At 48.1% G+C, this 13,044-nt stretch overlaps 1 long non-coding RNA gene across 1 annotated transcript; it reads right to left on the reverse strand.

Moving 5' to 3' along the window:
* Positions 1-8,758: 8,758 nt before the first annotated feature.
* Positions 8,759-11,763, reverse strand: LOC117889385. The gene is made up of 3 exons (XR_004648462.1): positions 11,653-11,763; positions 10,624-10,745; positions 8,759-9,008 (listed from the first exon to the last, which is right to left on the reverse strand). It is a non-coding gene; the product is annotated as an uncharacterized LOC117889385 (long non-coding RNA).
* Between the last annotated feature and the right edge of the window lie 1,281 nt (positions 11,764-13,044).

The raw sequence follows: 13,044 nt of genomic DNA on the forward strand, positions 1-13,044 counted from the left end.
GGGTGCAGGAGGGGTGGGGGGTGTGATGGGGGCTCAGGGCAGGGAGTTGAGGTGCAGGAGGTGTGCAGCAGGGGGCTCAGGGCAGGGAATTGGAGTGTGGGGTGCGGCAGCGGACTCAGGGCAGGGAGTTGGGTGCAGGAGAGGTGAGAGGTGCAGCAGGGGGTTGGGGTGCAGGGTGTGGCAGGGGGCTCCGGACAGGGGGTTGGGGTGCGGGAGGGTGTGGGATGTGGCAGGGGGCTCCGGACAGGGGGTTGGGGTGCGGGGTGCAGGCTCCAGCCTGGCGCTGCTTACCTAGAGCAACTCCAGGGTGGCAGCACCTCACTGAAGAAGGGCAGCCTGCCCTGGCCCTATTGAAGAGGGACACTAGGACCTGCCGGCAGCCTGCAGAGCAGAGCGCATTCCAGGTGTGCTGCAGGCTCCAGGCTCTGGGGCAGTGAGGAGGCAGCAAGTGGGTGCCGGGAGACACTGGGGGGGGGGGGGGCGGGGGGGGGGCGGGGGCCCGAAACGGGGGGGGGGGGCGTGGGGAGCTCCACGGGCCCCAGGGAAGAGCCACGTGTTTGAGACCCCTGTTCTAGACAGTGAACAGGAAACTTTCCAAAGTGTTAGGTTTGATCACATTTGAATGAAGACAAATGCATATGGAAGGATACGGTTAAGAGGTAATGATCAGTCTATAAGTACCTACATGGGGAACAAATACTTGGCAACGGGCTCTGCAGTCTAGCAGGCGAAGGTGTAACAACTTCCAAGGTCTGGAAGTTAAAGTTAGAAAATTCAGACTGGAAATAAGACGGACATTTTTAACAGGGAGGGTAATTAACCAGTGGAACGATTTACCAAGGGTGGTGTTGGATGCTCCATCAGAGTCAATCTTTAAATCAAGATTGTGGTTTTCTAAAAGATCTGTCTAGTTCAATGATTCTCAAACTTTTGTACTGGTGACCCCTTTCACACAGCAAGCCTCTGTGTGCGGCCCCCCCTTATACATTAACAACACTTTTTTACATATTTAACACCATTATAAATGCTGGAGGCAAGCAGGGTTTGGGGTGGAGGCTGACAGCTCGTGACCCCCCTGTAATAACCTCATGACCCCCTGAGGGGTCCCGACCCCCAGTTTGAGAACCCCTGATCTAGTTCATCCAGAAATTACTTGGGGGAAGTTCTCTGATCTGTGTTATGTAGATCTGACTTGATGATCACAATGATCCTTTCTGGCGTTGGAATCTATGAACCTCTATACAATGGCACCGCTGCACTGGTACATCATGACGCAGCTGTCGGGATTCTGGCTTAAACTCATTCAGAGCAGATTTTACCCCTTTGGGTTATCGTTTGCCTCCTTTTAGAGACCCGATACTCACAGAAGGGATGATGGCTGCTTGGTTTTGATGTCAGCCAGTGAGAGATGTATGTGTTGAGGCTGGCTGTGTAACATTCCCAGACAATTGCCTTCCAAAACCCAGTTCTCTCCATGATTGCGAACACGAGCTAAATGTTACGTGTCAAAAACAATAATGGAAACTGCTTCTAAAGCAAGGTAACGCCCCAAGTGTGGGTTTAAACACTAGCATTAGCATGCTCAAAGGAGAGAAAACAATTCCCCACTTGCTTTGCTACCACAAAATCATATGGTCTTAACAAAGCATTTGTCAATTCATTCACGGATGCCTATTATATGTAAAGAAGGTCTTTGGAGGCTGTTATCAGCACATTTGATGCGTGCACAATGGCTCTGCACAAGTGGAGCCTTGGAATAACTTTGGGACAAATGTTGGTTGTTAAAGAATTCTGGGCCCGGTTCTCCGTTACACTACAGCCCTATTATGCTCCTCTGGCAGCATAAAGGGGATTTAAAGTGGATAGAAATGGCCCCCTGAGAATACCCCTTACCAGGGGGCCCTCCAAGCCAGTGTAGAGCCTGTATGTGAGCTCTCCACCATCCCCACTCATGTCTGTTGTGTGACTGGGAGTTCCATGTGTTTTTTCAGCTCTCCCTGCAAATCTACGGGTCCACTCTGGTACCTGGAGGAGCAAGAACTCTATAACCACTCCACAATGGCCCCAGGACACAGGGTACCGACCAAGGGTGTGTCAGAGGCACAGCCAAAGTGCGCTGCACTACACCTGTCTTTCTCCAGTTCCCATGGGGTGGGGGGCCATTGGGAAGCACAGCTTAAGTTAGGGCAACTCTGAGGCCGCATTAATTTACACCAAAGGCTGGATACAGGAAACCTAACGATGGCTTAAAGCCACCTTTCCCCACCTTCTCTGCCTAAGTGCAGTAACTGAGAATCAGACCCTTTCTTTTGTCATACGTACAAGTCTAAAAGTGGCAGTGACCTCAGATAGTTTCAGATTCCAACAAAATGCTTCCCCCTTCTCCCCCCCCCCTTCCTGCACATGGTTCATCTTAAATTCTTTAAGAGTCAATCCGTGGCGAACAAGTTTGGAAATACACTAGGACAAGGCTTGGTAAGAAGAGTTAATAACAAGTGACAATGTTTCTATTCTCAAAGATACTTAGCTTCCAATACTTCCATTTTCTTTAAAGCAAGCTTTCCACATCCCCCTCAGTCATACGAACAGCTCCTGGGTCCCAGCTGAAGTATTTGTCACTGGTTCCCATCTCTCTTCCTCTTCTACTCATCATCATCAACATCATCATCATCGGACAATGAAAAGAGGACTTCTGTTCCCAGGCACTTCCTTTGGAAGGGAACAGAAAGACTGTCCATACTACAGAATGCATCCTTTTCATTCTCTGGGTCCAAGGGTCCTTGCAGGGTTCCTGAGAACCTATAAGTGCTGCATCTGCTCTTCTCCATGGAGATGCAGTGTTTGAGAACACCCAAAGGTTTTTCCCATAGTGAGGTAAAAGACAGGTCACTGGGTCTTACTGTTCTGGGATGAGACGCCTGACCCTTCTCCCCTGCTGGAGATTCAGCAAGCTTAGAGTTGCTTGAATGCACATTGGATAGCAATTCCACGTCTGTGCTCTCGTCTGGCGTGAGTGGACGATCGAGCGTGGGGATGATAATGGCGCTGTCCTTACTGTCATGAGCTACCCCAGTATCTTTACAGATGCTGCTTTGTGGGAGGTTCAATAAGGCTTCAGCCGTATCCTTTCTATCTGCTGAGTCCTTGCTAAAACTGAGCCCTACGATGTTCTTTAGGGCCTGGCTATTTCCAGTGCCAGGTGTCTTTTTCAGAGCGGTAACAGCGTGATCCCTTCCTCTTCCCTTGTTGATTATTTCTTGAACAGCTTTTAAAGCCTGTAGCGTCTTTATACCAGAACCTCGTGGCAATGTATTCGCATCGAATCCCTGTTCCACGGCCTGCCCTTCCTTGCTTTCCTTTCCTTCCGTTGCACTGCTTAGTTGGAGCTCCTTGGCTGAGAGGATGGGTTTTTCGGTATTTGGCTGCGGCGGCACATGGCTTCGATTCTCTGCTCTCCTCTTGGGGGAGTTCTCTTGATGCACACGCATTCTTTTGCTGACAAGCGCTAACTTGCTGACCTTGTGTGCTAGCTCCATCATGCCATGTGGCATGGGGGATGTGTGCAGGCTGGAGACGTCTCCCAGAAATTCACCAGTGGCACCAGTGAGTGGATTTCTCCTAGTTGTAAAGGAAAACACATACAGTGGGACAGCAGTTAGCATGACCTCCCGAGAAAACACACGGCCACTTGAGGTTGAGAAAGGAAAACCCTGAGTGGATTCTTTTCTGCCAACCCACTGAATTTGTAGCAGCCAATCGGACTGATTCACTAGTAAAAAATCCCTCTCTTCTCAGCTGGGACATAACCTGCAAGTCAAGGGGAGTTTTGTCTGATTGAAAACTTGGCATTCCCATTTTGTAAGAAACGTCAATATTTCAAAATGTGTTCTTCGTCTGAATCGGAACAAAAACCAGTGTTCTCCAAATTTCCTGTGAAAGGGACGTTCTGAAAGTTCCAGTCCAGAAAAATGTAGAAATTTCATTTCAAAATGAACGTTTTGGTTTGAACTTGGTTTTGTTGTTTTAGTTGTATATTCCTTTTACGTTTACACTATTTCGTGCTATGCTAGCAGCAGTGTGGCATAATGACACGTGATATCAAGTTATATCATCATAGGACATAATGTGTCATACTATGCCCTACCGTTATTCATTTGTTCTAATACAACATGATTTGCCACATTATGACAAATCTAGTCGTTGAAATATTTGAATTTATTTTATTTCTAAATTCACTGAGGGCAGCAGCTACTTAGTACTAAGTGAAACATCTTATTTTCTCAAAGCGTTTCCTGTTTGTGTTGTAGTGAAATAGTTTGGCAATTGAACAAGAAAAGAAGATAAGCACTCAGGTCTAGATCCTCGAAGGTATTTGGGTTCAACTTCCATTGATATCAATGGACGTTAGGAGCCTAAATATCTTTGAGGAACTGGGCTTCCGTGTAATAATTAGAGTAGCTTTTTTCAGTATACTTGTGTTAGTCAGTAACCAAACTGCTTCAATGAAAATTTTCCCATCAGCTCCAGAAAGGACCTCAGGTCTGGGCCCTGAATGAGAAACCAGCTTAATGCACCAGAAACCTTTAGGAAAACATTGTAAACAATTTAGAAACAATTCTGTGTCTCACTTCCTGGGGCATTTTCCTCTGCCCTAAAGTTTACACGTTAAAGGACCCAGTCATAAAACGCTGATAAATGGATAAAACTCTGAAATCAGTGGGTGCTTTTGACTCTATGAGATGCATACCCTAACAGTGCCTCCACTCCTGCTTTATTCGTGCCAGGAAGCTGTTTTTATCCTGTGGGACACCACCCTAACTTTGCATACAAGTTAGTTTGTATAGGGGCTGCGAGATGAGAAGCAGCAGTCGCCCCCACAGAAGTCTTAGCGGTTCCATTGGTAGCACCAGGAGCTACTGAGTAGAGCTGATCACATCTCTTGCATGCAGACCCAGAGGGAGGGATAGCTCAGTGCTTTGAGCATTGGCCTGCTAAACCCAGGGTTGTGAGTTCAATCCTTGTGGGGGCCATTTAGGGACCTGGGGTAAAAATCTGCCTGGGGATTGGTCCTGCTTTGAGTAGGGGGTTGGACTAGATGACCTCCTGAGGTCCCTTTCACCCCTGATATTCTATCTCCCACAGAGGGATACCAGAGAGGAGTTGGAGAAAACTGCCCCGAGGAAGCATAGCACCTTGGGCAGTGAGGAGCCAGCGGGCATGCTGAGTGGAGCCTCCTTTCGCCCTTGGACTCAGTGCTGCTGGCATCTTTAAGCATGAACAAAAGGCTTTAAAAAACATGCAATGACACCTGTATAAAAAGATCCAGCCTGAGCAGAGTTGGGCTCGAGAGCTTTGCACCCCGAACTGAGGCCAGATTTTCAACACACTCCGCTCCCATTTAGGCACCTAAATAAGGGTCAAGTTTTTGAAGGAGTTCAACGCCCACTGAAAATCTGCGTCCCCGGCTGGGTGCTGAGCCCTTCTGATGCTCCTGGCCTTGCGGGTGATTCCACCACTCAGAACGCTTGAGGGTCATTGATGGTACGGTGAGAAATGCTCCCTGGTTCACCACAATGCATCTACCCGATTGGAATATTTACAATAAGGGGCTTAATTCTGAGAGACAGTGAGCACCTGCAACCACTCAGGGTGAGGCCAAAACTCATTCGAAATAGACCGCGTCGCCACATCCATCTCCTTGAATGTTCTGGAGCAAAAGGACACCGAGGAGGCCCAGAGGCAATCTCTAGCCCATTGACGTTATCCCTCAGAACGACACCTGGGACTATCATGAATTAATGACACCAGCAGGCTGTGATGCAAAGGATGAAAAGGGGAAGAGAACCAGCAATTTGAAGGTATTAGGATGCAGCCCTGCAAGTCTGATCATTAGAAAACGTGTGCTTGCTGGCCAAACACTGGGTTCTCCCTTGCTCCTGTGGATAACAGACCCATCTGAAAAGGACAGCTCTCATGGGCAGATATGACGCATTGTGATGCAGATGGCTGGAGGGAAATTATGTGTCAGGCCAGAGGCCAGCAAAGTGGGGAGTTGCTGTGCAGAAGAGCTTTGGGGAGGGAAGCACTGGATTGTCATTTGGATCGCTTCTCTAGGGCAGTTTGCTGTGACAACTGCTTTGGGGCTTTTCAATCACCTAAAGATCATTTCCAGTGTGCTGTGTGTATCCGGAGAGTTAATATGTGCTCTTCCTTATAAAGAAAACCCCTCCCTAGCAGTAGACTGCCTTTGGCTTTGGTGGAGTTGGAGCTAGCCCTGATAATGTAGTGGTCTAAGGAGTTGGCAAACCTACTTCGGTTGTAGCCTGTTACTTAGCTCAGTAGTTTCAATATAAGAGGGACACATGCTTTGGTGCTGGCTAAGCTCTGCTTTAAAGAGGATTCCAGCTAAAGTTGTTTCCTAACACAATTTAGACCTGTCTACACTGGGGTCTCGTCTACACATGGAAAATTAGGACCTGAAAATCCCCACCAGTGGTACCAACCCTGGAACAGTAGAGTTGACAGGGTTCAGGCAATTTGATCACCTTCTTCTAGGAGGGTGGTTTAAAAAAATGCCTGGGATAGAAACATCCTGGTGGTAAAACCCCCTGAGTCCTGTTTGCACTACAGCCTGCGCTGGCGGGGTCATGATGGGTCCCCGTTTCGCTAGAGAAGAGCTAGCCTAGCACATCTTGAGGTGGCCAAACCCTTGTAGTTGGGTCCATGTTTACAGCACTGTTCTCAAACCCAGAGAAAAGGCTGTGTGACAGCTCGTACCTGAGGGTCCTATGTCTCTCCTGGCAGCAAACAGGAGGCCAGTTTGTTTGAAGGGCTGATTTAGGTGGCTTCTGACCTGGCTGATGAGCTAGGTAAATGGAGCGCAGATGCTGCTTCACATTCTCCCTGGTACAATAGTAAAAGGTCTTTCCTGGAATAAAAGTACAATGATCAATATGGCATTTCTGCCAGAGAGCCTTAGACAAAGCAATTTCAAATAAGGAAGCAAATATTTTCCATTCGTTGCCTTTGCGGTCTCAAGATCACACCCAAAGCTGCAGAGTTCTCCGCCTTATTTTCCATTTCACTTCCCCCGTGTGCTGGGATGTTGATGCCAGATATCACTGAGAACCCAAGTGTGTCATTCAATATACTTACAGGAATATGGAAGTCACCCATCTTCACTGCCACTGAACCAAGGTGCATCGAAACCACCTCCCGAGTCCTGCAAACTGCATCCTGGCATACAACATGTGGGGGGGGGGCTTGTGAAGGCCCACAGCTCTCCACCCTTCTAACCTTGATTTGAGTCATTTAAGAACATTGATCAAATATGCACATATTCCAATCTTGCAGCCTTATTCCTATTGGCTAAGTAAAGGCAATGAAGAGCCCTTTGCAATGAATGGAACAGCAGAGCAAGGTGGATGCATCAGTTGTGGAGTCCGGTCGTATCTGATAACAGGAACAGCAGAAAAGTGGTGATTGATCATTAATCTCCAGAGTCAACACTACAAACATGGGAGCTTTGTACTTCTCTCCAGCCCTATCTATAACACAGAGACACTGTGTTAGCCAGAGATGTTACACCTGAGCCTTCCCACAAAGGTGCTAGTACACCTTCAGCTCTGTTTCCCCAGACAGTCCTGGCCTATGCTGTTATCTGTACCATGATAAGGAGACATGGTTGACAGAGTGATCGATACAGCTTCACTCTGTCCCTTTCTGACCTGCAGCTGGAGATGGTCTGCCTGCTAGTGTGATGTAGGATGGGCCAGAGCATGATCAGCACTTATTACCCCAAGTGTAGCCAACCCCTACCTCTATTGGGATCGGTCTGACTGCTTGCCATGGCCAAAGAGCATAGTATGGGTCCATCGACAGTAGTGGGCAAACCATGTCAAGCCAAGATTGGGCAGGACTTAGAGAATTGTGGTTGACAACAGTTGTGAACAGCTTTGCACTTTCCTAGCATAGTTCCTCTGTGCTAGAAACTCATTTGCACCCTGTCTTAGTGCCCCGGCTAGGTTTGTAAAGCAGTTCTGAACACAGTTAGGTCTGACACATGGAGGCTGGAGAAACCAATGCTGACATGTTTTCTCCTTTCTTAGAAGAAACCACATTTAAAAACCAGGCTAGTGCCATTTCCCTGTGGTGTGGACAGGATCTTTGTGCTAGTGTTTCAGTCTGTCAGCAGATTCACAAGCATGGTGCAGCCATTCATGTTCTAGAGGCCATCTTCAAAACCAGATGGGGTCCAGTTTGTTCCTGGTGTAACTCTACTGAAGCTGAGGGAATCTAGCCAGGGATGTTGTACAGACTTGTTCTAATGAAAGCTAAGAGGTTGGATAATCCAGTAAATTCTACTGAAAATGGCTAAAGCTCTTGGATTTCTATTGTCATGAGTTCTTACCATCTGCTTTGGGGCCTATGAGAAATCAGCAGGGAGGTGGATTGATGATGACCACATCACAAAACCCGCACCTTCACAACTGAGCCCCTTGGTGGGACTCCTGGAGGAGAGTCACTAATTTCTAAAGAGAAGTGTGTAATTGTTTGCTTCTTAATTAATGCACAATACAATTTTAAATGCCAGGTAGAGGTGTCTTATTGACAAGGTGCATAGAATATAAAGCTTCGTTTCCAGGGCAGTTCAATCAGCAGCATTGAATGCAATCAAGTATCTTAACACGGTGCTCCTACAGCGTCGCCTTTAAACTTTCCAGCTTTACCTTTGCTAATAATACAATGGCATTCCCTATAAAGAAACACTAAGAATATTGTAGTAATGTCACTTAGTTGCAAAGCTTTTAAGGATGATTACAGCCTGCTGTGCTGGTTAGAAAAGCTTGTCTGATATGGGAAGAGAAAGTTACATGTTGATTGAGAATCAACTACCGTACTTCTTGTAAGACACTTGCCTATTGGATATGGACTTCTTACCTGGAGCTATAAACTGGTATTCTGCAATGGTTTGATATCGCTTCTTCTCCAGATCTTCAGGGGTCAGCCTTTACCCAGAAAACAAGACAGGGAAAGCATCAGAGTTAGACCAAGTGTTCGCCTCTTCTCAAGTCCAGGTGTGAGAAAAGCAGGTGACCAGACCTGAGTATCAAATCTTTTCACCTATGCTACTCTCTACTTGCTACTCAGATCATAGCGATTATATGTGCCCGATGTGAGGGTTGAAGGGGAAGGGTGGCATTTGTATCAAGAACATATAAAATACTATTTCAAAAGCTTAAAGAGTGCTTATACCCTGAAAAGCAACTCTAAAAACAGCAGGACAGGCTCCAGGCCAGGGGTGGGCAAACTACAGCCCGCAGGCCACGTCTGGCCCGCCAGCCGATTTAATCCTGCCCTCGAGTTCCTGCTGGGGAGCGGGGTCGGGGGCCGCTCCGCGCACCGTGGCTCCTGGAAGCAGTGGCATGTCCCCCATCTGGTTCCTATGTTTAGGGGCAGCCAGGGGGCTCTGCACATTGCCCCATCCACAGGTCTGCCTCTGTAGCTCCCATTGGCTGGGAACTGCAGCCAATGAGAGCTGCAGGGGTGGCACCTGGGGACGGGGCAGTGCAGAGCTGCCTGGCCATGCTGGAGCCAGAGAAGAGACATGCCGCTGCTTCTGCGAGCTGCTTGAGGTAAGTGCTGGCCAGAGCCTGCACACCTGACCCCCTCCTGTGCCCCAACCCCCTGTCCTAGCCCTGATTCCCCTCCTGCCCTCTAAACCCCTCAGTCCCAGCCCGGAGCACCCTCCTGCACTCCAAACCCTTCATCCCGAGCCCCACTCCAGAACCTGCACCCCCAGCCGAAGCCCTCGCCCCCACACCTCAACCCTCTGCCCCAGCCCGGAGCCCTCTCCCGTACCCTGAACTCTTTTTTTTTTTTTCTGGCCCCACCCCAGAGCCCTCACCCCCTCCTGAACCCCAACCCCAATTTCATGAGCATTCATCGCCCACCATATAATGTCCATACCCAGATGTGGCCCTCGGGCCAAAAAGTTTGCCCACCCCTGCTCCAGGGCCATGTCTGTTCTCTCAGTGACTCACTTCTGAAGAAGTGAGGTTCTTACCCATGAAAGCTTATGCTCCCAATACTTCTGTCAGTCTTAAAGGTGCCACAGGACCCTCTGTTGCTTTTTACAGATTCAGACTAACACAGCTACCCCTCTGATCAGTGACTCAGTATCAAATTTGCTCAGTTTACAAGTAAAAAGATTGTTTCTCTAGCTACCAACCCTCCCTGAGTCAAGGGGGCTGTTCCTGGTTCACACACTATCCCCCAGGAATAATTCTCCAGCTGCAACTCAGTACACATAGCTGAGGATGCTTTGGCCACATGAATTCAGCTCACTCTCCCAAAATTGCTCTGCAGGGTTAACAGGAGTAAAAACTTCTTTGTTGTTGTTCAGTGAACTCAGTGGCAATGCCTCAGAGACATGCAAGAAGATCTGATGTGTGCTATTTTTTACAGTCACTGTTCTGATCATAACTGCATTGAACAGGTCGCACATTGATACAAACCTGAAAAGAAATGCCATTCTTCAGGTAAGTACTTGCCCATTGGTCCATTCTTCCATTATAGCCTATAAGTCAATCAGTTAAGAGTGTGTTCAGGAGAGTGTATTACCTTTTATTCTCCCTCAGTCTGCTGAAAGCACTGTGTCTTTGAGCTTGTGATGGCTGTAAGTGGTGCCCTCTGCAGGCCACACTTCTGTCTTCACCTCTTGTCACAGGACTGTACCGCTTTCCCTGCAGTTAGAAAGGAAAAGAGATGAGTAAGAAAAGAAAGGTCAAATGTATTTCCAGATGAAGTGAATCCCCATGAAACACAAAGGAAGAATCAAATTCAGGGAAGTTGGACAGAGTATTTGTTGGTGGCAGACTCTTAATTGTACTTCTCTTGCAAATAATACCATGCTCTGAAGTTAAAATGAAGGCATTTGTCGCAAGAGATTATTAATGGGATACAGAAACCTTCACTTCTAGGTCACCAGTTCAAATCCTCCTCATGTAGCCAGGAGCCAAAAGTTGTTCCCATCTGATGGGCTATATGAAATGGGTTTGATGGTCTCAGTCTAATCCCTAGTTGACAGATGACCACCTAATTACAAAGCTCCTAGCACCAGGGGCGGCTCCAGGCACCAGCGCAGCAAGCGTGTGCCTGGGGCGGTAAGCCGCGGGGGGCGGCCTGCCTGTCACTGTGAGGGCGGCAGACAGGTAATCTTCGGCGGCTTGCCTGCTGGAGGTCTGCCGGTCCCACAGCTTTGGCAGCAATTCGGCGGCGGGGACGCCGAAGGCGCGGGACTGGCAGATCACCCGCAGAAATGCCTCCAAATCCTTGTGACTAACCGTGCTTGGGGTGGCAAAAACATAGAGCCGTCCCTGCCTAGCACAATAGGCCTCCTTGTTAAACAATCTCTGCAGAGGCCAAAGACAGAATGGGCCATGGAGACTGACCTACCTTCACGCCCACTAGATGTGGTCCCACCACAACAGGGTGGAAACACTTTGGTGAAGAAGAGATGGTGGGAATGTGGTTAGCACCACTGCTGCTAGTGCTGTATCGTTCTGGTGTTCTTCGAGGAATTCAGATTCGAATACACACTTTCTCCAGCAATAAAGGATTGATACGTATATATTCTATGGCGATACTTACACTTCCCGAGTTTTGTTTGATTGCTGGCTTTGGGGGAGCACTGTAGCATCTGGATTCTGCAGGTATCTTGGAGTGAGACCCCAGTGGGCTACCATAGCAGTTGCTCCGCCCACTCTGTCGGTTTTGTATAAACATCCTGTGTGTGAGAAACTAAACATGGTTTCCAGTTCTTTAATATATGAGCCAAATTAATCCCTGTTGTAACCCAATGGTTTCAATCGGCTTACACTGGGGACAAACATAGCCCAATGTTTTCAGTGTAACAAAGTTGTTTTCCTCTAAAAAATGAATATTACAAATAAGTGAGGGGAACTTGAGCACCTCACCCAGCTCGCTGTTTGATTCGATGTCTTAACAATGAGTTTTGCCTTTGTCGGTGAAGTCTGTGTGTTGCAGCTTGCGGTTTGTGAGGCTTTCATGCTCTTCTTCTGAAGTCTTAGTAAGCAATCTGATTAGCACCCCCATGTGATTTATGGAACAATGAATGACGTGGCTTAAAAGCACTGCACCCACCAGGTATTTTTTTCCAACTCAAGACTTCAATTATACTGTTTTCTAAGTGGAAGGACTCAATGGAGCCAGGGGTGGCTTCTAGGGAGCTTGAAGGTAAATGAGTTCTGGCCTTCCTGCACACCCAAGGGAAGCGGCACACTAAATTTAGTATTGGACTGAATGTAAGTACCAACTAAAGGAGAGCAGGGATACTCACCGCATCTCTGTCTCATCTCCTCCTCTAGTGGTAACTAGACCCAAATCACCCTCCACAAGACAGAAAAATAGCCACTGCAAAAAAGACCGTGACAGGACATAATAGGTCCTTCACTGAATCCCATTGCTCTGACCCCATTCAGACTTCCCTGCATCCCAGCGCTTCCCCAGTGTGCATGGCACGGCTAAAGCCTCAGAAGCGATGGGATTTAAGAAAGATGATGCATCTAACTAGCAGGGAAGTCCCTGAGCACTGGGGGGTGCAAATGAGGCTGCAGCAGTCAGACCAGAGGAGAAGCGACTGGGTGTTGCCACCATCTGAAAATTGGGGACGTGGTGGCATTTCAGCCAGGATTCTGAACTTTTCTGCGTGCTCAAATATTTCAAAACAACAGGAACTAGTGTATTGGAGAAATACAGGGCTGACATTGGTCCCAGACCATTTTCTCAAAGTAGCTGTGCACACTAATGTGTTCGTTCCCTAGGGATTTCTGCATGTTAACCACTACGTCGATGGTGGCCCTGGAGGTGTCAATTCCAGATCAGGTAGACATACCAGCGCTAGCTCTGATTGAACAAGCACACCAAAAATAGAAGTGCAGCTGTGGGGATGCAAGAAGTCGTAGGGTTTAGGCAACCTGCGTCTGATTCCAACCGAGACCCTCGGTACGTACTTGGACGGGT

This window comes from Trachemys scripta, chromosome 17, assembly GCF_013100865.1.
Source record: "Trachemys scripta elegans isolate TJP31775 chromosome 17, CAS_Tse_1.0, whole genome shotgun sequence".
Lineage (NCBI taxonomy): Eukaryota > Metazoa > Chordata > Testudines > Emydidae > Trachemys > Trachemys scripta.